This window comes from Monodelphis domestica, chromosome 1 (assembly GCF_027887165.1).
Source record: "Monodelphis domestica isolate mMonDom1 chromosome 1, mMonDom1.pri, whole genome shotgun sequence".
In the NCBI taxonomy this organism is placed as follows: Eukaryota; Metazoa; Chordata; class Mammalia; order Didelphimorphia; family Didelphidae; genus Monodelphis; species Monodelphis domestica.
Genome location: NC_077227.1, coordinates 152,023,273 through 152,049,967, shown reverse-complemented (window position 1 = coordinate 152,049,967; position 26,695 = coordinate 152,023,273). Strand labels below are relative to the sequence as shown.

Here is a 26,695-nt window from a genome sequence, read left to right as displayed (position 1 = left end):
CTATAGCTGTTTTGTTTTGTTTTGGTTTTTTATCCTAATATACTCTTCCTTGAACTGTAAACTTGGTCTGAATCCCTTGCTCAGCACACTATCTTGCTCATTCAGTCCTTCCATTGGTTCCTTCCCTTCTGCCAGTAAATCTGCTCAAGTATCCCACCCTTAAAAAAAGAAATGTCTTTTCTCTCAATCTACTGTCATCTTTTCCTCCCTTTCCCTCTTGCTCTTTGATTCCTTGAAAAGAAACTGCAAGAATTAAAAAACCAGTATTCTTTCCCCCAATATTTTATTATAAAAAACCAACCCTAAGAATATAACTAAAAAGTCAAAGAATTATTTGTACTAATGCGTTTAGAGTGGCATTATTTGAAACCATGAAAAAACTGGCAATGGTCTAGATGCCTAACAGTCAGAACAGGGCTAAACAAAATTTTTAAAGTGTAGTTTTATATGAATATTCTTTTGGTAACATTGTATGGTTACAAGTCGGTCTAGAGCATTGATTAAGTGCCAGACACTCTGCTAAATGCAGGGAATACAAAGAAAGGCAAAGGCCAATCCTTGCTGTCAAGAAAAGGATCACCTTTGAGATAATCAACAGAGAAGAGCCACTAGCATTGAATGGAATCAAGAAAGGTTCCTGAAGAAGACAGAATTTTAGCTGGTATTTGAAGGAAGTCATGGGGCCAAGACAAGAGAACACAGGTTGGGCAGTCATGTTCCATTGTAATGCTGGGTCTCTTGGCCTCATTCTCTTCAGCTATGTTCTCAGAGGATTTGGGTGACTTCTTCAATCACAGAGTCCAGTAAGACAACAATGAGGCCAAGTGATTCTCTGAAAAGTCTTGGGTCTTTGGGGCTTTATGAATATTATCTCATGTTAGCTTTATAAATATCATATCATTTGATCCTCACAATAACCCTAGGAAGTAGATGCTATTATTAATCACCATTTTCCAATTCAGGAAACAGAAGAAAATAGAGGTTAAGTGACTTGCCCAGGGTCACACAGCTAGTAAATACCTAAGGTCACATTTGAACTCAAAAAGATTAGCCTTCCTGACTCCAGGATCAGTGCTTTATCTGCTGCGCCAAGACTCTCCATGCATCCACATAAATGTGCATACACATGTATAGTTAGTGGAAAACCAGTCATTTTGGAGCCAGAATACAAGTTCAAGTCTTGGCTTGGCTACATACTTGCAATAACCTTAGTCAACTAAGTTAGCATCTATGGGACTCAATTTTCCCCATTGGAAAATATGGAAGGAAAAAAAAAAACTCTTTCTACACTATCCATCCCACAGAATAGTCAAAAGGAAAGCATTATTCTAACCCTTAAAATGCTGCAAGCATGAAGCTAATAGATATATAATGTAAACTGGTGGATTTGAAGTGAGGTGGTGAGGGAGATAGGGTACTGGACCTGAAGTCAGGAAGGTGACAAGAATAGTACCTGCTTCCCAGGTCGTTGTGAGGATTAAATGAGATACTATTTGTAAAGCATTTATTTCAGTGCGCATAGTAGGCACTATATAAATGCTAGCTGTTGTCATCATCATTAGTATTAGTCAATCAATAATTTCCGTTATGTACCAGACACTATGCTACCTGGGGATATGGGAACACAGTCAAAAATTGAAACAATTCCTGCTCACAAGGAGCTTACATTCTATTGTAAAACTCAAAATGTGCATGTTTAAGTATATACAGAATAATGCAAAATAAATACAAATTCTAGGAGGTAGGAGTGAAAAAAGAGAAAAGCCAGATTACAAGGGGATGAGGAGTGAATCCAAAACCTACTGCTGAATGGGAAGGGACAGGAGAAAAACTGGAGGAAAGGCTGATCCACAGCCAAGGTAGGGGAAAGGATGGCCAGGAAGCCACAATAATAAAAGGTAGCACCCTGTGCTTATTTCTCTGTGAGAAGGAAATTTTTCTTATCTGAATCACTTCAACCTTCTCTCCAGGTTTTCCTAAACCTGTTCTTTGTGAATTCTTCACTGATTGTCTCACCTATTGTTTCTCAATTCATGGTTTTCCCCCCCTAGCCTTACCCTCATACCTGGTATCTCCCAAGTAGATAGATTTCTGACTTTGATCTTTGAACTGGTGATTCCAGAACCTTATTGATGCTCTTGTTATTTAAAAAAAAATACAATGGCCTTTTCTCAGTCTTCCATCATCTCTGCCTTCTTAAGAACTAGTCAATATTGTAGAAAATTTCATCTCTCTCTTGAGCTTTTCTCTTCCCTTCCCTCCTAAGATTCTACTCTCTGGTATTCTTTCCCTCCTTTTTCTTTTCTTTCTCCACCCCCTTTTTTCCCTTTAACTTCAGTTATTCTTTTCCTCCTTTTTCTTTCCTAGTTCTAATCCTTTTTCCCCTTTAACTTTAATTATTCTTTTCCTCATTTTTCTTTTCTTTCTCTCCCCCTTCTTTCCCCTTTAACTTTAGTTAAAAGGTAAAAGCTCAAAAGTTAAGTCTCTTGGGTTCTACCTCTAACTCTCTTCTGCTCTCCATACTCTTCCTTTTGTGATCTCAACTACCTTTTCAGCTTTACCATAAGTTCTGTGTATCTACTATTTATTTCTAACCTTAAACTTTCTTCCAAGGTCTAGTTCCATATTTCTTATACAAGATAGCCTTCTACCTGGTTACTTCATCCAAAAATTCAAAATATTCAGGGTCAAATTTATTTTCCTATTCTGGTAAAACCTGTCACTCCTGTGACATTCCTGTGATTTCCCTTTTTCTATAAGTGAAGTCATGTTGACCATTCATGTTGAAATATTGGTATTCTCTTTACTCTTTGATAACCTCTCCCATTTTTTTGTATTTACTTTGCATATATTTTGCTTTTATCTATGTCCATACTGTCTTACTCCCTCCAGTTATACTGACACATACTAAGTGCTTTATCTGTTGCAAAGAACTACATTGAATTCTTATTTTTCCCTTCCTTGATTTTCCCAGTATTACCACCATGGTACAGTTCCTTTTTCTTACATGCTGCATATACTAGGACAATAACCATCTAAATAATTTCTGCCTTTAGTTTCAACTGCCTCCAAAAGTAGTCTACTGCTCTGTTGGTGATTTTCCTTTTATGCAAATGTTCATAATCTACTGCTCCTATAATAAGCTTTCTTTTATGCAAAGGGTCAAATATATCTCTGCTCAAAATTCTTTAGTGATTCCTGATTGCTTAACAAAGAAAGTTCAAACTTTGCTTAGCATTCAAGGCCCTCCATCTTATTCTTTCAGCAAAATCTCCTATCATCACTCTCTTCCACTTCATCAAAATTATCACCAAATCAGGATTCTCTGACATCCCACACATACCCCCAATACTTTTCCACTTCCATAGTGAGCCTTTGTTCACATAGTTCCCTGGGACTAAACCAAACTCTTCTCCAATCAACTGTTGACATTCTATCTGGGTTTAAAAACAAGCCGAAATACCATTTTATTCATGAATGGTTCCTCCATTCTCTGAACCTACCCCAAGGAGAAAAAAAATCTTTTCTACTTCAGAACTAACAAAGCACTGCATTCTGCTTTTATGTACTTATAATCTATTTTAAGTTAATTATTTGTTTATGTACTGTTTTGCCAACTAGACTATAAACTCCATTCCGGCAAAGGACTATGTCTTATTTTTGTTGCTGACCAGCACTTCTGCATATAGTTTGCCTTTAACAATGCATGTTGAATTGAAGAACTGTTGGTCTAGGGAGAAGGACTAGATAGTCAGTGTTAACTCAGGGAAGGTAGAATAGAGATAAATTATAGGAAGATGGAGAGACATCTAGGTTGGGGCTGGAGGAGTGAATAAAGAATTCTTTTTTTCTTCTGCTCCAGCTCCCAGGGTTAAACAGTGGGGTGGTGCTTGATATTGATTTAATTATGCATATGTCCAGCTAAACCCTCCCTCTAACCAAACCCACCCCTAACCCCCATCCCTACCACCCCCACCCCCTTTACATACACTTCCTAATGGAAGTAACTAGTTACAGCAAAAGGAAAGCACTTTAAGGGGAAAAAAAAAGCAATATAAAATCATTCTGCTTCCAGATATAAAAAGTGACTGATCTTCTGAAAGTCCCTAGAGAGTCTGCTGGAAGCCTAGGTTGCACTTAAAGCAGGAAGGGGGTGGGTTGTAGAAGGAGGGAGTAAGCTAGGGTGAGGGGGTTGAAGTGAAACTAAATGCAAAATCATTTTGAGCTGAAATTTAGGTGAAAGTTGAAATAAGATGAAATATGAAATGTTGGACTCATCACTGATTGTAATTAAGGAATAATAGAACCAAATCACTACATTCATTAACAGGAATATCATCTGGTGATATAATGTGAATAATAATTATGGCCACTATCTCCTAAGAATCACCACTTCAGGAGTCCTAAAGGGAAAAAGAAGAGATAAATAGTGGGGGTGAGTAGCCTTCCACCATCATACCAGTGAAGACTTGGGCATATAAGTGGCATAAATGGTATCCATCCCAGGAAGTGCTTGGCCCAGAGAATAGATAAGTGGGTTAAGTGTTGAGTAAGGGATAAAGTAAGGTATAAAAAATTTGAGCAGCTTCAGTGTCACAATGAATACTCAAGACTTAGAGGAAGGCTTCTAGTACCCTGGATAGGTCCTCCTATAAGATTAATGGAAACACACTGGGAAAGAGCCCATACTTGCAAGAAAGCAGACAAGCTGCAATTGGTGTCACTACTATGGGAAGAAATAGCCACAACCCTGAAGCCATGGATCCAGGGAAGCTTCAAAGTACAAAGCACCACAGTGATCTGAATACAAGTTGTTTTCTCCTGAACCCCACTCTTTACCTCCAACTGCCTACTGGCAATCTCAAAATTAAAACTATACATATCTCAATTTTAACATGTCTAGAACAAAATTCATTATCTTTCCTCAAAAATTCTTCCCCCTCTTCCAAACTTCCTTATTCATTACAAAGGCATCACCATCTGCTCAGTTACCCAGAGAGTCAACCTGGATGTTATTCTGCATTTTATTCACATTCTTCCAATCAATAAATAATTAGTAAGTGCTTACTATATATTTATACTTTTCATATTCAATCTGTTGCTAAATCTTGTCATTTTCTACCTTTAAAACATCTCTCACACACATCCCTTTCTCTATTGCTGCTATCCTGTTTGAGACCTTCATCACATCATGCCTGGACTGCTGAAACAGCCTGCAGGTTGGGGTCCCTACTTCATTTCTCTTCCCACACTAGTCTTCACCCAATAAGTTGCCAAAATTATCTTCCTAAGGTTCAGATCTGACCATGTTACTTCTCTTACTCTCCATAAACTCCACTGACTCTCTATTGCCTCTTGAATCAAATACAAAATTCTCTTTTGGGTTTTGAAAGTCCTTTATAATCCAATCCCTGCTCATCTTTCTCTAGTCTTCTTATACTTTACTCCCCTCTACACACTTAACAATTCAGATACACTGACTTGCTATTTCTCACACAAGATACTATATTCACTCACTCTATAGTTTTTTCATTCCATGTCTACGGAATGCTTTCCCCCCCTTGCTTCTCCTTCCCACTTTTCAAGGCTTCCTTCAAAAATCAAAGCAAATCCTAAAACTTTTCCCAGCTCAGATCTGACCTCTTCCCCTTCCTAGACTCTTCTCTCTGAGACTACATTTCCCTGTTTGGACACTATTTTTGCATGCTCCCTCTCTCCCATTAAAATGGCAGCTCATGGAGAACTGTATAAATGGAGATTTTAAACCTTTGACTTCATCCCCCCAAAATCCTTAGTATTTCCCAAAATTCCCTATAATCTTACCTGTGTCTCCACATTGGCAAGATCACATTATTGGTATTTAACTGGCAGTAACGCCTCCCAGACGCTCTTTTTTTTTTTTTTGCATGATGTAGCATCAGCAGTGATGGTGGTAAGGTGGGGAAATTTTGAGAATGGCTAACCAGCCACAGGCACGTGGTTTTTATTTTGTATTCTCTTTATTCTTTGATTTCTAATGATCTTTAATAAATTTCATAAAATATAATATTTTTATTTTTTGAGATATAAACTTAATTTTTACAGAACAAGGATCACATTTTGACCTTTCTTTTCATCCCTAGTACTCGGCATAGGCCTAGCACAAGTCTGTTGTTGGGAGTTTAATCATTTTTCAGTCCTATCCAATACTTTATGAATCCATTTTGTATTTCTTGGCAAAGATGCTGGAGTGGTTTGCCATTTCCTTTTCTAGCTCATTTTACAGGTGAGGAAACTGAGGCAAACAGGGGGGAGTACCTTCCCTAGGGTCATACTGTTAATATCTGAGGCCAGATTTCAATTTGGGTCTTCCTGACTCCAGACCACCATAATACCTAGATGTCCCTAGTACAGAGTGATGATGATGATGATGATGATGATGATGATGGTGATGATGATGATGATAATGATGGTGACAACACAGACCACACTTAAAAAAGTGAGGTCTCTTTCTTTGAAAGGGAAAAATGAATCTGTGCAATAGTTATGCAAAATGATTGTGTAAAATACTTCATGTTTAAGTCAATGGAGGCTATAAGAGATACAATGATAGTGGATGTGGCAAGGATGAATGATTTGGACTCATTTTATTTATGGATTTATGGACTCACATTTGGGGGGAAGGAGGAAGCAGGACTGGTGGGAACTAACTATATATTCTGCTTCTCACCATTAGAGGTTAGAAACAGGCAGACAATATAAGTACAAGTATGAGCTATACTCATGTTTTCACAAATAAATTTAAGGAAAGGAAATGAGGCCATTATTTGAACCTCTATATTAACTATGGAAATTATAGGGGTCAGACTTTCTTAGAAAGAAAAAACCCAAAGGAATCTTCTTGTTTTACATGCAAAATTAGCCAAATTGGGGGGGGGTGTCTATTAAGACACAGGTAGAATGCTATGCCTGTTACTTCCTTTTTTTTTAACCCTTACTTTCTGTCTTAGTAACAAATATAAGACAGAAAGGGGAAGGCTAGGCAAACAAAGTTAAGTGACTTGTCCAGGTTCACAAAGCTAGGAAATATCTGAGGTTACATTTGAACCCAGGCCCTCCCAACCCCTAGCACTCTATCCACTGTGCCACCTGGCTGCCCTATGCCTATCATTTCCCTGCAAGACTCTCAATGAATGGTAAGGACTATTTAGAAAGACATAAAACGTCAAGAGATAAAGTCGGGCTCCCAAAATGGAGAAAGTATTTCCTGTTTGGCTCCTACCTCAAACTCCCCTTTTCCTTTCAAAAGATAACTATAATTGACACTTTCTTTTAAAAACGTGGAAATATGCCCTCAGCAATACAATTCCAATTTCAAGTGCATGCTGCATACTTCCCTCTCAAGTCAGCGCTTCCTTGACAAGAGTGTGGCCAATCAATTTTATGGTTTCCCCCACTCAACAGAGATTTGCCCACACAAATTATCCTGCTTGCCATGGTCCACTGACAATTCTCGGGGCCAATTCTTTTCACATTTCAAATCTCATCTAGTAGGTTAAAAAAGTACTCTGTGCATAAGCTTTCTAAATAAGGAAAGGGAAAAGCCTGAATCAGCATTTCACAATACTCCTACAAAGGGACAGCTATACTGGAATTAAGTGTGTTCCACTTACCAACAGGATCTCTTCACTCTGCACTCAGTCTGATTTATGAGACAAAAGGGATAGATAGAGTCTGAATTTCAGGATATGGGCAATTTTAAGTAAACAATGTAAACTTTTAAGTACTATTTTCCAGACATTCTCTGCCCCTTACAGAGTGATAAACCAAAACAGGTTGTTGGGTTGTTATCTGCCTTGTAAAAAATTGTCAGATTGAGGTTTACCCAAGGAAGGGCCACTACTTCTCTTTCAAGTCAATGGCAATATCTACCCTGAAGGGAAAAAATTAGATGACTGATTATCCTCTCCTCACGTAACAATAATAATCATATTTATAAAGAGTAGAGGTTCTTAGCCAATTTTTGTGCCATGGATCCCTTTTGTTAATATAGGGAGGTCTGTGGACCCTTCTCTCAGAATAATGTTTTGTTTTGTTTTTATAAAGTAATTAAAGGAAATGCTAAATTTCAATGAAAAGTTACTGAATAAAAACATTTTTTTACCCCTACAAATTCCCAAATACCTTCCCCACTCCAAGGAACCCAAATTAAGAGCCCCTGACATAGAGCTTTAAGGTTTACAAAGCATTTTCAACACTACTACAATTTGTAATAGAAAATGCAATTTTTCCCCTCTTTTTTTATAGATGAAGAAACTAAGGATCAGGATGCTTAAGGTCCCCAGGTTTGCCCAGTAACCAACCACTAGCAACAATTCTAGATTACCATAATTAACACATAAGGCTGGGTCCCTTTAAAATCTAAATTCTGATTGGTTTTATGTTTATCTACTCCAATATCCCCATTTTACAGGTGGGAAAATTGAGTTGTCTTCCATGATACCACTCTTCCTATCAGATGTTGTTCAGTTGTTTCAATCGTGTCGGATCGTTTTGTGATTCTATTTGGGGTTTTCTCAGCAAAGATACTGGAGTGGTTTGCCATTTCCTTCTCTAGCTCATTTTACAGGTGAGGAAATGGAGGCAAAAAGGCTTAATTGACTTGCCCAGGGTCACATAAAATAGTAAATGTCTGAGGCTAGATTTGAACTAACTCCATGTCTAGAACTCTATCCACTGTACAAATGCCCTATCCTCCTCTCTCAAAGAACCAGGAAACTTTTATCTTATTAAAAATGTCATAGCCTCAAATATTCTTAATTTAAGTACCCCTTTAAATTTTTTTTTCCAGTGGAGGATAGTGGCAAAACTGGGTGGGAAAAGAGGGGGCAGATAAGCATTTACATGGTGCTGAACCATGAGCCAGGCACACTGTATTAAGAACTTTACAGATATTATCTCATTTAATCCTCACAGCTACCTTGAAAAAAAGGAGCTATTATATTTCCCATTGTACAGTTGAGGACTTGAGAAAAACAGAGGTAAAGTGACCTGCCTAGGTTCACAAAGCTAATATACATGTCAGAGGTTAGCTGGAGTTGAACTCAGGTCTTCCTAATTCCAGGCCTCACATTCTATTCCCTTCAACCACTTACCACTTACTTCAGTGACTGGAAACAGGAAAATAGAGAGAAATTCCTATCTTATTTCAAACTAGGCCTGAATTTGATTTACTAAGTAAAAAATTAACCCTTGATTTGAGAACCAACCAATGTATTCTGAGAACTAAACTATTATTCCAAATGAGAGAAATAACAAAAGAAAGTTTATAAAATTATTTTTGAAATTCACTATAAAAGAGCAGCCAGGAAACTCTTTTTTTCTAACAAGGGCATTTGATTCTTAAAAACAACCATCAGTCAAAGGCCACAGTTAAATAAAAAACAACTTTGTTTGGTGGGGAGATGAGTTAAAAAAAAATCAACCTTAAAAAATAAAAATGAGATAGATACAAAGGAAAAGTGTTTCAGTAATTTCTGGAAAATTAGTAAATTACTCTAATTAGATCTGTAATTAAACTTGAACTAGAAGCCTTATATTATCAGTGCCCTTTGAAAAATTTGATTAGTTGTTCAGATCTACAACTATTCTTTATTCTCTGATCTGAATAGGACAACTACAACCTGCTGAAAGTATATTATTCTCTCAGTTGGCCCAGTGTTCAAAGAGGGATCACCTAGTGGGCCTGATGAAATCAAGCCCTAGGATCAATCAATTACAGTCGCCCTTCCAGGGAAAGGCTCTGATCCAGTTCTTGAAAACAATTTCAGATATTTGGCTATGCAATTGTTTATCTTGCCTTCACACAAACAACTTGACAAAACCCTTCTGGTATCAAAATAATAACAGGCCTGATCATTTAAAAATGATTGCATTGCTATATGCTAAATTAGTAGCTCTGAGACTAAACACCTGCCTGTTATAGATTATGGTCAATTAACTCTTGTATGCTAGAACAGAGTGAACTTCTAGTTGTAACCCAGGGTGCAAAGAAAGCCTGAAAAGACAAAGAGAATATAAAGAAACATTTAAGGAAAGCTGGAATCAAAGAACTTACAATAATTACAGCTTACTGCTGACATTATACAGGAAACATGTTTCCCTTTGTCTGATGGAGAAATTTCATCTCATTTTCAGTCAAAACAATTTCAAGTGAAATTAGAATTCTTCAGGAAACACTGCAGATACCCTAACTAAATGTCAGTCTGATGTGATTAAAACAAACAAACAAAACAAAAAGGTTAAAACAAAACAAAACAAATCAGGAAAACACACTCACAGTCTTGAACCAGAGAGAGTACAACCCTGGCTACACTATGTGGAAAGTGCAAAGCGATGGGGAGTTAGGAGTCCTGGTGCATGCTGATGCATGAAGAATTCCTCCAAGAGTGAGTGGCTTCAGGTAATTCTCCCTCACTTGGATCACTTGAGAATTGCTATCCAATCTCTTGAGATAAGGCTGGGGATGATGTCTTTAGGGTTAATGAGACCTCAAATGCTTTGGCTCTGTCCCCTCCTTCAGCCCCCAACTAGAGTAGTTCATTAGCAAGTTTTTATGGAATTTAAGCAATTACAGTATTTCTCAGGGATAGGGGAAAGAGAAGAAAATTCTCCCCAGCCCATCCCCGGCTGGTCCAGAACGAGAGACTCCAGGGAGACAGGGAGTCAAACCCACAGGTTCCTGGCTCCTTGCTCCTGCCGGGCAGTTCTGAGCTTCTCCATCTGTGACTACCAGATGATGTGGAGTCTATATATTCAAGAAGCAGACAAGCAGCCAGTTCTGACTGCACTCCTGGACTGCTGTTGAAATACCTTCCCCCACGGGCAGTTTTAGTTTTCTTCCATATTGGACATGTTGGAGCAAACTCCCAGCCCCCAGAGATCTATTTCTATTTGTTAGTTTGCTTCAGAGAGAGGGAGGAAGACACCTATGAGGAACTGAGTCCTTTGGCTCACAAGCAAAATGTAGACCACTGAACTAACCTGACAGCAAAAAGTAGAAAGAAAGTTTGAGTCCACCAGGAAAGGAGGAAGATAAGTAAAAAGGAAAACGGAAGACCAGAGGAGAACAATCCAAAGAGGTTCATTTAGGGGGCAGCTAAGTGACACAATGGATAGAGTGCCAGTCCTGGAATCTGGAGGACCTGGGTTCAAATGTGACCTCAGACACTTCCTCCCCATTGACACTAAGCAAGACACTTAACCCAAAATGTCAACCTTTGTCCCTCTTCTGTCTTAGAATTCATATAATGCATGAGGTAAGGATTTTTTTTAAAGGACCTAATTTAGGTTGCTCTGATGATGAAACATGAGAATCCTCTTAGACTGTTGTCACATACTGATATTCTGAATGTATTTTTATACCCTTTCAGCCCCTCTCCTCTCCTTTTCCCACAAGGAAACGAACAATCTCTCTCAGCAATTGGCATGTCACCATCACCAAGCGTTTATAAATTAAAACTTACTGTGTGCCAGGCATTTCAGTGAGTGTTAGGCATGAAAAGAAAGGCAAAATCACAAAAAGAGGCCCTTCCCTCAAGGAACTTACATAGCCCTGGAGGAGATAACAGGTCAATAAGTAAAATCAACACATGCAAAAGAAATACAGAGTAGAAAGAAATAGGTGACAAAGAGTTCAAGGGAGATTCGTACATCCTACTGCAGCCTAAATTGATTGAGCCTTGGAATGACTATTTGTTTGTCTTCCAACCATATCCTTCCTTCCTTTTTAACTGTCTTTCCACCCTCCCAGGCAGACTCACATACAAAATAAAAATATAGATGCACACTCTGGCCCAAAAGGCCAATTCTTTGCTAAACAAATGATGGGGCACCATCATAATGACAGTCAAATAGAGAACCTTTTACAGTGTCCCGTTTAATTCCCTTCAGGGAAATGATTCCACTGCCCCAGTGTATTAATTTCACACTTGGGCCAGATGGAAACTGATGCTGATTTAACTCATCTCATTAGTAATGGCAATTATTTACTGATGATATCAGTTATATAGCTCACTATGGAGAGATTAAACACAACTTGAATTTCTTGATGTCTTCTACATTTCTATGACTCCGGCTCTCTTTCAAGCTGACACAAAAATAGTTTGGGAGCTTTAAATGAAAAGTTTGATGGGGAAGAAATGCTAAAGTGGAATCTGTTCTCTGGAACTTGGATGATCTGTTTCAATACAATTGCCAAACTCATCTGCCTAATGGAACTTATGAAAGACTTCTGAAGGAAATAAACTACATTAACACTAACCTTCCACTCGAACCATATACTTCAAGAAACAGATTATTGGTTATTTGGCTTCATTCTGATGCACAGACATGTAACTTTTTAAAAGAATAATACGCTCAAGTTGTCAGGATAGATTAAATACTGGCTGTTATACTCATATAACACAGGTATAACTGAGACCAATTAAAACCCTGTTCCACAAGTAAGTTGTTCAGAAATCCATTCAAAAGTTATAATGTAAACAAGAGAGGTTCTTTTCAGGAAATAATTACTTAAATAACTATGTAGGGGGGCAACTGGGTAGCCCAGTGGATTGATGAGAGTCAGGCCTAGAGAGGGGAGGTCCTAGATTCAAATTTGACCTCAGATACTTCCTAGCTGTATGACCCTGGACAAGTCACTTAACCCCCATTGCCTAGCCCTTACCACTCTTCTGCTTTAGAACCAATACATACTATTGATGTAAAAAGGCAGAAGGTAAGGGTAAAAAAAAAAACTGAGCAACAATTTTTCTTGGAAACTAATAGTTAATAGAAAAGAGCTGGCCAGTGGATCACTAATCTACCATTGTATGCAACTCAAGGCAGAGGCCCCAAATAGAGAATGGGAGGAGTAGGGAAATAAAAGGAATTTAATGGGGGGAAAGGCCATTCAAAAATAGGAGTGTGTAGAAATGGGGGAAGGGAAAAACCACTTCCTGTGGCATTTCTCTCTCTTGCTTTCTTTGGGATGAAAATGTGAGTTAGCTAAGTAGACCTGAAATCAAGGTAGAAATCTCTCTAAACCAGGATGAGAAGGACAAGTCAGAAAAATGAGCTCTGAAGTCAGCTTTTCCCAAACTATGTTTCCATTTTACTGTGTGTCTTTTAACAGTGACCACAATTTCATTCAACAAGAAAATTTACTAAGTATAACTTATTTGCAACCTCCGGTCCAACCATGGCCACACAGTACGTTAACCTCTAAGTCAAGGTGCCTGGTACCACTCCCACGTTTGACCCTGGCTTCCAAAGACAGTGAGTCTTTGGAAAAGTCATTTCACCTGTGAGGACCCTAGTCAAGTTAAACTTTAAGGTTGTAACAATTAAAATTATGAGGCTAATAGTAGCTTAATAACTTTATTAAATCAAAGTAGTAGTAGTAAAAGAGAGGGAAAGGTAGGAAAGAGGTAGAGAGATACTTTGTTTTCTAATCTATTGGCCGCCATGATAGGCCTGTGGCTAACTCCAACAATGGTTCTTTCACCTCTCCAACGTTCCAGCCAGAAGACCCCCAAGACCACCTGGGTCCCCCCTTATAAGCTCTTTTCTCCACCCAGTAGCTCTCATACATCACATCTCAGGGACCAACCATAGTCTCTTCATTTCCCCGAACCACCCACGGGGTAGTAGTGCCTGCAGAATCAGTCTCCCCTCTTGTTGGTTCCTTGGCTCTTTAACTTCTTTTCTCTGAGGGCTTATCTATGCCTGAATTTACTCAGTGGTCTTTGACCTCCAGATCACTGAGAGATTACATTAAAAAAGACGGCATAAAGGAGAGAGAAATTTGCTTTGGATGAGGTGCAGAGGAGGTCTGCGGGATAGAGAGAGTCTACCCCCAGGAGAGTTCTTTACCCTACTGAAATCAAAGGTTCAGTTTCTATCTCTACCTGCCCCTAAGGGCAAAGCACTGTGCCCTAGAAGGAGCATCTGTGAATGGAGTCACCCGAAGATTGGAAAGGTTCATCATCAGAAGGGTGGTCACAGCATCTCACAGATCAGGGGTGTAAAGCAGGGAGGAGGAGAAATCCACACATGAGCAGTCAATAGAGTGAAGTGGGTTGTGGTGTTCATGTGTCTGGACTGACTTAGAGTTATAACTTCTGTTTTGGAATCAAACCACATCCTAGGATAGAAGAGGGAGACCTGGAGGCAAGGAAGCTATGCTGCAGACCCAGCCTTTAACTGTCTGGAGGGAAGCTAAGTGACACAGTGGCTAGAGCACCTGGCCTGGAATCATAAAGACATCCTCCAGGATTCAAATGTGACTTCAGACACTTAATATCTGTATAATCCTGGGTAAATCATTTAACCCTGTTAGCTACAGTTGCTTCAATCTCTAACATAAGCTGGAGAAAGAAATAGCAAATTGGTCCAGTATTTTTGCCAAGAAAACCTCAAACAGGGTTTTGAAGAATCCAACACAATTGGAAAACAGCTGAACTTTAATAAAAACCTTAATTTAAAAAATAAACAAATAATATAATAAAAACAAATGAGCTCACTACCCCAACTCTATGAAGGGGAGGCCATGAAATAAGAAGTGAAGCAAAGACATAAGGAAGGAAGGAAGGAAGGAAGGAAGGAAGGAAGGAAGGAAGGAAGGAAGGAAGGAAGGAAGGAAGGAAGGAAGGAAGGAAGGAAGGAAGGAAGGAAGGAAGGAAGGAAGGAAAGCATGGTACTGTACAAGACACACTGGATTTAGAATCTGAGGAGCTCAGTTCAAATCCTAGCTGTGCTACTTATAAGTAAATCACTTAACCTCTCTAGACCTCAATTTCCTCATCTGTAAAACTAGAGAATTAAAGTATCATCTAACTCTGGGATCCAATAAAAATAAAATTTGTGTTGATCACCAAAACAGCAAAGCAGGTGAAAAAACTTGTTATTAAGCAGCTACTATGAGTCAAGTATTGGGCTAAATTGTTGGGGGTTTTTAATTAATGAATAAAAAATTCATTATTAGTAGAACTATAATGGGTTAATAATAGGCCAGGAAAGTCAACAACAACAAATTCTTTGAGCAAGTAGGCGGTGAAGAAATAGTAAGATCCATCTTCATGATTTCAATTTTAGTTCAAATTTAGGCTCAGATACTTACTACTTCTGAGGCTGGATTTGAACTTGGGTCTTCCTGACTCCAGGCCTAGCACTTTATCTACCACATATCCAGCTGCCTCTAAGTAAGCACCTATACCTGACCTTTTGAAGACATCAAGAGCATCTAAATATAATTTAGGATCACTGTAGAAGAGAGAATACTAAGTTGGATGGAACTACTAAGACATTTTATTGACTTTGATAACTGGACTTTTCTATATTTCTACACATGAAAAATACTGAGTCCTAATTCTGAAAGACATGACAAGGAATCCTATGACCTCCAGAAAAAGAACTGTTGGACTAATCATTCACATCGGTGTATTTATGGTCTTACTTTGGGGGTTTGGTTATGTATGACTTTGCACTTAAAACAAGGACCAGTAGAGAAGTGTGTTCTGCATGACAATAAAAATAAGATTTAATTTAAAAAATACTGAGTCCTGAATAAAGCATTAATTCACTTACTCTTACTGCCACAAGCAACTGCCTTGTCATGTACAAGGTTAAAGAAAAACACTACCTCATTCAATGCAATACCCAGAAAGTATTATTTAAGTATATGTCAAAAATATCAGAGTCACGACAGATTAAAGAGAAGTACCATTTGTATAACCATAGTGTCTAAAATGAGGCTTTTGGTTCTGAATGGCTGGGAACACCCATTACAATTTTTTCAGATTTATATCAAAATATTTCAAAGTTCCAAATGTTGTCCATGATACATAAGGGTAATAATAAAAAGGGACAAAGCCTTAGATACAAATGTTTCCCCTTTCTTTTCCACAGTACCTGGCTTCATACTATTTTTCACTTTTTTAAATTTTGGCTTTATATGAGTATTCTCTCACAACAATGAGCAATATGGAAGATATTTTACATGATCATGCATGTATCACCCAGATCAAATTGCTTGCTGTCTCAGGGAGTGGGGAGGAAAGAGATGGGGGGAGACAATTTAGATCTTATAATTCTAGAAAGAGTATGTTGAAAACGGTCATTATGTGTAATTGGTAACATCTTTTTCAGAAGTACCTGGCTTCACAGGGCTTAAAATCAACATCAATCAATCACATCTGCATTTATTAAGCAGCTACTATGAATCAGGTATTGGGCTAAATGCTGATGTTTTGGCCCCGCAGTAGCCCAGAGTTTAGTTTACACAGAAAGGAAGAAGCAGAGATGAGATTTTATCTACATCCTGTGTCCTCCAACCCCATAGCCAACATTCTAGCTTTTTTGCCTCAAATATTCCTAGAGATTTGCTTCCCTGAAATAAAATATTGTATAAAACATTGCAGAACATCTTCCTGAGGTCTGATAGTGCTGTAATGTGCCCCCCAAAAAACAGAATGACATCAGATTTTTTTTATGTGTCTGGACATTCTTACTTAAGTGTAGCAAGGCAAAGCACATGCAAAATGGCCATGTTATCTGGAGTGGACAAAATGTTTCCATGCTTAGATGAAAACAAAACAAAAGGATAAGAAATTCCATTGAAATTCTACCAAGAACTCTCCTGAAACTTAACAATTCAATAAAATATAATTTCTTGGTTCCTGACCAAAAAAACAAAACCCAAATATCTCTTAATTAAAAAAAAATAATAGTGGAGAGTGTTCAAAGTTCATAGTATTACAAGTTTAGAACTGGAATAGGTCTTAGATAGTCATATGGTCCACCTTCTTCATTTTACAAATGATATGACAGAGGCCCAGAGAAGAAAATTTCCCAATTCACATTACTAGTAAGGAGAAGATGTGAGATTTGAACTCAGGTCTTCTGACTGAATTCAGCCTTGTTTTTACTGCAACACACCACTTCTTTTACAAAAATATACCAAAGTTATCAAATCCTGATTTTCCAAAGAAGAGTGGGAAATACTTACATAGGAAGCCAAAAATTCTTGAAAGTGTCATTGTCCCACAGATCTAGAGTCTGAAGAAATCTTAAACAGGTAGTATTAGCTCTGGCTCTCCTTCATTACTTGAAAAAATTTATTAAGCACCTACTTAGACAAGACATTATGTTGCGCTTCAAAGACAAAAAATAGTGCTTGCTCTCAAGAGAGGAAATTACTATGTATCAGGTAATTAAATACAAAATAAATGCAAAGCATCATAGAAAATAATGATGTGGAAGCCTAGCAAAAGGACTTCGAAGAGAAACAGCAGCTGAGTTGTTATTAGCCATGTTTAGTCAAACAGTCCATGCGGAAAGAGATGAAAAGTCTCAGGAAAGAAGCATAATAGAAACTCTCATCAAGGCTGAATCAGTCTTTCATCTGGAGATCCAGGAAGGGAAAACCAGTGCCAAGAAAAGAACATAACCAGGGACCAATTAGCCAAACCAGGATCTTGGACACACTCTCACATGGTTGGTGACACTACAAGCTTTGGTAGATATTTGGTAGATTTGGAAGATATTCCAGACAAACTGGAATAACTTCATGTCCCAGCAGAAGACTAGATGCTTGTCATTTAATGACCAGCCTAGCTAAGTTCAAAGGGCTCCCACTAGAAGGCTGGTCATGATTTTTCCCCCCCAGGCTAAACACCAACTGATCAAAATAGTTTGCTAAGGCACAGTGAGGCAGTGGGTTGTATTAGTAGCACGAATAATCATCAATAAATATTTATTAAGCATCTACTATGTGCCAGTCACTGCCAAGTGCTAAGTATTTAAGTAGCGTCACAGAATAGTGAACCCTGTGTAAAAAGGAGGGTATCTGAGCATTTCTAAGATAGCAATTCATGCTCTGAGGACAGAGAAGAGGAATGAGAAAGTACAGACTATTGCCTGGGCTTAGAGGTAACAGTGTCAACCATATGAAAAAACACAGAGGCCACAAGAATAATATTTCTAAACAATGAGTTACTGAAATGGAAAATTAAACATTTATACTCGATTAAACAAACAGAATTGTCGCTGTTTACGTATTGGCACTATAACAGAGAAATATGGAGGTTTCCCAGGGAACAGGTGAACTCCTTTACAACTGAGATGGTATGAAACAGTAGAAAGAGTCCTTACTCTAGAATCAGAGTTCAAGTCTCACTGCCAAACATACAACCTATATGACCTTGGACAAGTCCATTTAACCTTTCTGTGCCTCAGTTTCCACATCGTTAAGGATTTACCCTCTGAAGTCTCTTTTGTGCTAAATCTATGATCCTGTAAAATAACTGTATCAGAGCTCTGGCATACTACACAAGTAGCATTTATCTGGCATATTTAAGGAAAAGCCAGGGTGCTTATCATCCTTGATGATAAATGTGAGACTGGTCACAGTTTTATTGCCTTTAACCATGGGTGCTTTTGTGTCCTTAGGATCATAGACTTAGGAATAAGTTGAAATTACAGCTGGGGTCAGACAGTCTAAACTCATCATTTCATGAATGAAGAATTAAGTTTAAAAGTCACACAGCTTGGTCTCACACACTTTTTAGCCATGTGATCCTGGACAAGTCACTTAGCTCCCATTGCCTAGCCCTTCTAATACACATAATTCCAATACACAGTATTGATTCTAAGACAAAGGTATGGGTTTTTAATGTTTAAATTTTGTTTTATTATTTTTATTTTAGTAACAAATTTCCAGAAAAGTTTCCCAAAGTTACATAATCCAAATTGTCTCCCACCTTTTTCCCTCCCCCAACCCCTGAGCTGATGAGCAATGAAATCTGGCGTATACATCTATTATCATGCAAAACATATTGCCATAACATTCATTTTTGTAAGTAAATAATCTTATAAAATCAAAACCCCCAAACATATATCCAAATAAACGAGTGATAAATCATAGGTATTCATCTGCATTCCAACTCCAACAGTTCTTTCTCTGGAGGTGGAGAGCATACTTTTTAAAATAAGTCCCTCAGAATTGTACTGAATCGTCCTACTGTTGTTAGCAAAGTCTATCACATGTGATCGATCCACAATATTGCTATCAATGTGTACAATATTTTCCTGGTTCTGCTTATTTCACTCTGCATCATTTCACATAGGTCTTTCCAGCTCTTTCCAAATTCCTCCAGTTCATCATTCCTTATAGCACAATAGTATTCCAACACCATCATATATCACAATCTATTCAGCCATTCCTCATTTGAGGGACACCCCCTTTACTTTCCAAATTCTTTGCCACCACAAAAAGAGCAGCTATAAATATTTTTGTTCAAACAGGGTCTTTCCCATTTTTTTTTAAATCTCTTTGGGATACAGATAATAGTGTTATTGCTGGATCAAAGGGTATGCATTCTTTTATAGTCTTTTGGGCATAATTCCAAATTGCCCTCCAGAAAAGTTGGACCAGTTCACAACTCCACCAGCAATGCATTAGTGTCCCAATTCTGCCACATTCTCTCCAGCATTTATCATTTTCCCTTGCTGTCATAATTGGCCAATCTGATAGGTGTGAGGTGGTACCTCAGAAATTTCTTAATTAGCATTTCTCTCATCAAGAGGGATTTAGAACATTTTATATGATTATTGATAACTTTGATTTCATCTGAAAACTGCTTATTCATATACCTTGACCATTTGTCAATTGGGAAATGACTTATATTCTTATAAATTTGACTTAGTTCTTTACATTTATTTGAGAAATGAAACCTTTATCAGAGAAATTTGTTATAAAATTTTGTTCCCAGTTTGTTGTTCCCCCTCTAATCTTGGCTGTATTGGTTTTATTTGACCAAAAACTTTTTGATATAATCCAAATTATTCATTTTAATCTTCTAATGTTCTCTATCTCTTGTTTAGTCATAAATTCTTCCCTTCTCCATAGATCTGACAGGTAAATTATTCCGTTTCCCTAATTTACTTATAATATAAAGGTAAAGGTTTTTAAGAAGTCACACAGCTAATAAGTTGAAGGGCTAAGATTTAAATCATTTTTACAGAAAGTCCAAAACTCTATACACTAGACCAAGGGACTAATAATTTTATATTCTTAATCTAAACACTCCATGTTCTAAATCAAATGAAATGGAGAATTATGGTATTTCTTTGTTGCCATCCTTAAAACTATGCTAGGTATACTGCTTCTACCCAGATTATATAATAGAGGTAATCTATTCATTATAAAGGGTATAGACTTCTGAAGACACAGTACAAAGTGAGTGTAAGAAACTCTACTCTATCACTGGCCCATTCTACATGGTTCTATTACAGTCCATGGAAATTCCTCCTTTCCCCATTACTCTGGAAGGGTTTATATAAGCCATCACACTCAGGAACAGATGAATGATTTTTTTAAGTAAGTGTTAGAGTAGCCTATCCATCCCTGACCTCAACTAGTGCCCAAGAGGATGTAGCCTCATCTTCCTTTTAAGCCTGTTGTACCATCAATGACCACTATAAAGGTCAGTGGGAGGCAGACATTGGCCTTCTTTGGCCAATATGAATTATTATTTGAAATTAAGTCTCACAATTTTATTAGATGATAATGACTTTTGTGATAGAAAGATGGGGGGAGGCAGGGTCTGTGGTAAGCAGTTCCTCTGATGAAAGAAAAGACCTCTGTTAGGAAGTCATCAGCAGTTTTCCCATTGTTTGCAGGTATCTCAGACAAGTAGAATGGGGCTACAGCAATGCTAAGAGGAAGGAAAGGGCTCAGAAAGGAAGGACACTGTTGAAATGAGCTCTACTGTCTGAAATCTATCTTGATCTATAAGGTAGGGAAAGGATGAAAATGTTTTGTAAGGGCACAAAGCCAGGTGTTTTTGACAGTCTTGACTATTCAACTGAATGACCAATTGGCTGGTAGGAAAAGAAAAAGTGAAACATTAGCTTCTCATGACCAATATTGTCCATTATAATTAATAAAAAAAAAACAACAACAATTAATCAAGAGTTTGGGTGATTTAGCATTTTAAGCTGACCTTTCATAATATAATAACATTTCAAAACAATTATCTTGGTTTTAAAGCCCCTCCTGAATAATTGAAAAAAAAAAGACTATTTCACTTTTTTCTTATGTTCCAAGTGTCTTACTTTTTAAGAACTAGCAATCCATGTGAAAACCCTCAGCCTGTTAGGTTGCTTTGCCTCACAGAACTCAGCATCACAATGAGGGATGATATAATGGAACATACCTCTCTTCTTTAAGTAAAGAGGTAGGAGATTATGAATGCAAAATGTAATATACACTGTCATATACATTCATTATACCTGCTGGTTTTCCTCAACCATTTTTTGTTACAAGGGAGAGTTCAATATAGAAGACTGTTAAAGGAAAACAGCCAATTGGAAAAACAAAAGAAACAGTAGAATCTTTGTAATATGCATGTAAATAAGGAATTCCATGTAAAAAAATTCTAGTTTATAACATTCACTAAGGCAGATGTGCTTGAAAGTAAGCTCAGTCCCTATCAACAGAGGTATAAAAGAAAAGTTGCCAAGAAAGAAAACATGCAAATAAAAAATAAATAATTTATACTAATAAAAAAACTACCCTTAAATCTAAAAATTATCTTTTCCACTGAAGTTATGTAAAGTTCATTTTCTTATTCATTGAAATCAGAATTAAAATTTTCTTCTTAAAACATTTTTTCTGAACTTTAAGAAATTACTTTCTAACCCTATACTAATTTTAGCCTATTCCATATTAATTCAAATTATGCAAAATTAGGAGGCTAGTTTGTTCCACTGACCAACTACAGTATTTAAATAGTGATTTGGCTGGAAGGAGAAAAAAGTTTCCACTTTTAAATTTACCAACATTATTAAACATACTTGGTCCCCTCTATAAAACATCCATCATAATATTAAAGAACTGATAGGACTTCTTAATCTTTAAAGATTCTCCATATTAAAATGTTTAAAATAGCCAGTGGTTTAGTCTAATATACCCACAAGTGTGATCTTCTCTCTGAAAATATTTTATCTGTGTGTGTGTATCTATACTACTAGGGAGAAAGAGTCTAAAACAAGTGATCTGGGTTTTGCATGGGGCTTGTAGGATCAATTTCATTAATCTTGTCAGAAAATGGGCATCATTTGCAAGAAGAAAAGGGGAAATGTGCTTGTAAGTGCTTTTTTTAAAAAGTCAATGAATCTGACTCCTGCTTTGGTCTGAATCCTTCGGAAGACAACTCAATTGCTTATTAAGCATGTAACATTTTATTATGCTACAATTACACACTTGCTCTGATCAACCATGTGAGAGACTAATTACCGTGCAATTAACTCATGTCCCTAACATAAGGACAGGGCCGTGCTTTAGAGGCATTTCCAATATCTATCCTTATGCAGACCTCTTGCTTATTAACCCAGAATGCCATTTCTCTTCTGCCTTATTCCTCAATGATACCCTATATCAGTGGAATCTGGAATAAAACCATTGTGTTTTTCATCTTGACTTGTAACTGTTGAAGATTATTATTTATCTCGATTCATATACCTTATCTTATTTGATTCTTACAACAAACCTGGGAGCTAGCTAAGACCAGTATTATACTCAATTTTGTCAATGAGAAAACTGAGACAAAGCAGTTAAGTGCCTGACTCACGGCTCAGAGATAACTTTCAGAAGGCAGAACCTGGAAAGAATACAAGCCCCATTAGGGGTGTCCACTGCCTTCACAGCCTCAGTGACTACCAAAGGGATTGGTTCTTAATAAATGCTTCTTATTGAGGTTAAAAGGCAGGCAGGCATTCTGATTCATAATCCAGGGACCTTTCCTCAATATGCCATCACTCTCTTCAATGATCTCCCTTTATTGAACTCAATTAAGCCTACTTTTTTTACAACGTCCCTTCAAAATTAAACAATATAATTATTTTCCTTCTGACACCACTCAACAACTGTCCTGTTGGCCTGAAAGTAACAGACACTATCAAAATAGTTTGTCTCCAGCAAATGATACATGCCTATCCTTCTTTGGTCCATCATTTCACACAAGTCAAAAGCAAAATAGAAATGCCAAAGAGGAAGCATCCTGCTTTCTGAATATGATTCCTAGGAAGATTAATATCCTGTCAGACTGTCACTGCTCACATAGCAAAGTGAATTTCATGAGGGTCAGTTTTTCTGCTCCATCTCTGGGATGGATGCAGCTGCTCTGACACTGGGTCGTCTGGCCTAACTCTCAAATTGCAGAGTTATTTATAACTGAAAATGAATACATGCTTCTGCGATATCAAAATATGAAGGCCTGACCCCAGGGAAAGGTCATGAGGAACAATGTCCCTTGATTCAAGCACACTGGAAATTCAAGACACCCCCTTGTCTTCCCCCCAGGAGGGTACACCTATTAGGAACCAAAAATTTTGGAAGGGTTCCGGTCCAGAAATAAATTTCAAAAGTTGGCCCTGACCTGCAACCACTCCTACAGTAGGAAGAAGTTAATCCTTACCAACCCTAATACAGTTCCTATGAATTCCAAATGTTGAGTAAAGAAACTTCAGGATAAAGATGGGACTGGTGATTTCACTGGTATAGGGAATTCCCAGGTGAGGAGCTGTATTTAATGATAAAGGCAGCTATCATCTCCACAACTCACAGAGGTACTATCTTTGGAATTGCCTAGAGTTATATATATATATATATATATGTTAATAATAATAGTCATTATTAATAATATAGCAAATGGCATTTATATATTACTTTAAAGTTTGCAAAGTGCTTTACAAATATGATCTCCTTCTATCCTTGCAACCACGTTAGGAAGATGGGCACTATGATTATCCCCATTTTGCAGATGAAGAACCTGAAGCAGAAGAGATATGTCCAGAGTCACAGTGCCAGTATTTGTCTGAGGCTGGATTCTCTTCAGCTATTCTACTTAACCTCTAAAAACTCAAGACCAAAGCCCTGGATATGTTGCTCTGCCCTTATGATTATCAAGTGAAAAGAATTTTCATTCAATTCATTCCACAAATATTTATAGAGCACTTACTATGTCCAAGTACTTACTGGGAGAAAGGGTCCTCTCTTTTTTCCTTTCTCTCTTTCTTTCTCCATCTGAAAAAAAATGTATATGTATGTATGCATCCATGCATGTCCCATATGATACCTGACTTTACAAAGCTCATAATCCAGTTGAAGAAATAAAGCTTGTGTAAAAATAACTGCAAGAAGCATTAGAAAACAAACAAGAACATATCAGTCAAACATACAAGTGTGGGTAGATGAGGCACCCTCAAAGAAGGGTGAGAACAAATTGAACCTTTGAGGAAAGAGAAAAGATGGGAAGGAGGAAGAGAGGAATGAAGGATGGAAGGGAGAAAAGGAGGGAGGGAGGGAAGGAGGGAGGGAAGGGAAGAAGGGAGGAAGGGAGGAAGGGAGGAAGGAAGGAAGGAAGGAAGGAAGGAAGGAAGGAAGGAAGGAAGGAAGGAAGGAAGGGAGAGAGGGAGGGAGGGAGGGAGGGAAGGACAGATGGACAGAAAGGAGATGACCAGAATTTCCTTTAGAAAAAGATTCATAGTAGGAGGCAGCTGAATATAAAGCTTCCTGGATATATTTTAAATTATTCAAATTTCATTAACTTAATGCAAACAAATGTTTAGGTGTATCACTATTGCATAAAGTAAGCATCATCAGCAAAGAGAAGAGGGTACGAGGGGATAGATATGACAATCCATTAAGATAAAGCAAGAAAAACTGGTTGTTAGATCACTAACCACTGGAAGAAGTAAGACATAAGCTCATATCACAACTCCTTTGGATCCTACTACGTACCTAGCAAAACATTGTATATAAAGTGGATCTTCCCTCAAAAATATGTAGAGAATGAACTATAACGGTTAGAAAAAGAAATTATTCTGGATAAAAGTATGATTGTGATTACTCTTGGCTTCTACAAGCTAATTAAGGCATGAGGAAGTTCTGACAAGGAGTTTACATGACAAGAAGAAAATGAGTCAAGTACCTAGTAGAAAATAAAATAAAGATGAGGCACAAAATTGGCCAAGAAAGGAAAAATAAGCCACAACTCTGTGCCAAGAAATGCTTCCATTGAGATCCTCATTTGTAAGAATAAAGCAGTGGCAGAAAGCCAAGGAAGAGTATGTGAAAAGCCAAGGACAAGAAATATGATGGAGAACAAATAACTTGAAGTTCAAAAGAACAAGCTATCCAAAAAATCTCAAGAAATACCAAGAAATTAAAGACTGGTGATCTCCTTTCAATTTCACTCAAAGAGGATCCCTTCCATGAAGAACAATTAAAAGGCTGAGGCAATGAATGAACCCACTAATCCCTTAAGAAGTCATTTTGTGGTCAAATCCCATTTGGGTTAAGTAAAGAAGCCAATGAAGGGAGTTGTAGTAAATGAAGACTCAAGCATATAAGAAGAAAAAGCCACACAAAAAGCCCTTTGGGTGAGAACTTGATAACCAATACATCTGGGGCTGGTTAGCTGAGATTGTTAGAATATGAAGTGAACGCCAAAAGAAAGATGAGGAGTTCAATTCTCATGTTAGCCCTCTGGCCTTGGTCTGTTCTAAAATCAGAGACCAGGTAATCCCCATCTAGCTTCACAAAAAAGCAATGACATTGCTCACAAGAGAAACTGGGTGTGAAATGTGGACTAGTACTGCAATTCAATCTCATCAGAGAAGCATTAATGAACCACCTACTTTGTACAAGTCACTGCTAAGCTCTGCAGAACAGAAGACAAAGTGAAAAAAGCATCCACTGGCCTCAAAACAAAAACAAAAAATAGCATACAAGCAGATCAACCCAGAAAGAGATCTGGAAAGACTCTGCGGAACCTGAATTCTGTAGCTACTATCTGGGCAAGCGATCCCTGTGCAGATGTGAGCAGACTAAGGATTCTGCAGATGCAGCTGGTCCTGCCTCCTCTGCAAGCACAGCTCCTGAGTAGCCAGAAAAGAGAGAGATCTCCCTTAAAGTCCTAGTGGAGGCTGCATGGGAGCTGAGCCTTGAATGGAAGAGTAGTCCAAGGTTAGGGGAGAGAGAGTGTCCCAAGCATGACGATGTGCAAAGCACAGGGGATACACATGGAAAAGCAAGACAAGGAGATCCCGTGGAGGTTACATTGGAACGGAGGAGACAACAGAGGGGAGAGTTTCCAGGGGCAAGTGACTGGCCCTGGGGGGGAGGACAGTAACGGCATCTTCTTGAACACCATATCTACTAGTAGAAGGTTCTCTGCTTCTCAAGTTGAACCCTCTGAGAGTGCTAAGCACTTTAATGGAGAGAAGAAAGTTTTCGGGATCACAAGTAAGAGGGTATCCTGGAATGGAAAATGTTTTCAATGTTCTTTCCACTAGAGCAGGCTACCTCACTAGAAGGCAGGGATAGGGACTGAACTTTGTGACTTATCATTATTATTATCATCATTATCAAATTCCCTCTATCAATGCACATCAATACACTTGCCCAAGATCACATAGTCAGTGGATGTCAAGGACAAGACTTGAAGCTAAGTCTTCCTGACTTGGAGGTCAGATCTTTACAAATTATACCACAATGCCTCTCACTATTACTGGCAAAACAACTCAATGTGACCATTGCAGTGACCAGTCAGAAGCCACATTTTCATATTGTGAAGAGCCACTTTTCCAAGGAGAATGTTATGAGGACATA

General features: G+C 37.9%; 1 protein-coding gene across 14 annotated transcripts in view; it reads right to left on the bottom strand.

The window, feature by feature from the left end:
• The window catches only part of TLN2 (talin 2), a 596,702-nt gene that overhangs the window by 433,946 nt on the left and 136,061 nt on the right, over positions 1–26,695 (bottom strand). For 4 of the 14 annotated variants that reach the window (XM_056808077.1, XM_056808019.1, XM_056808060.1 and 1 more), the window contains one exon: positions 24,059–24,106. The exons of the other annotated variants lie outside the window; for them this stretch is intronic. The gene's annotated coding sequence lies outside the window, so the exon portion shown is untranslated. The remainder of the gene's footprint in view (positions 1–24,058; positions 24,107–26,695) is intronic. 14 annotated transcript variants of the gene reach the window in all.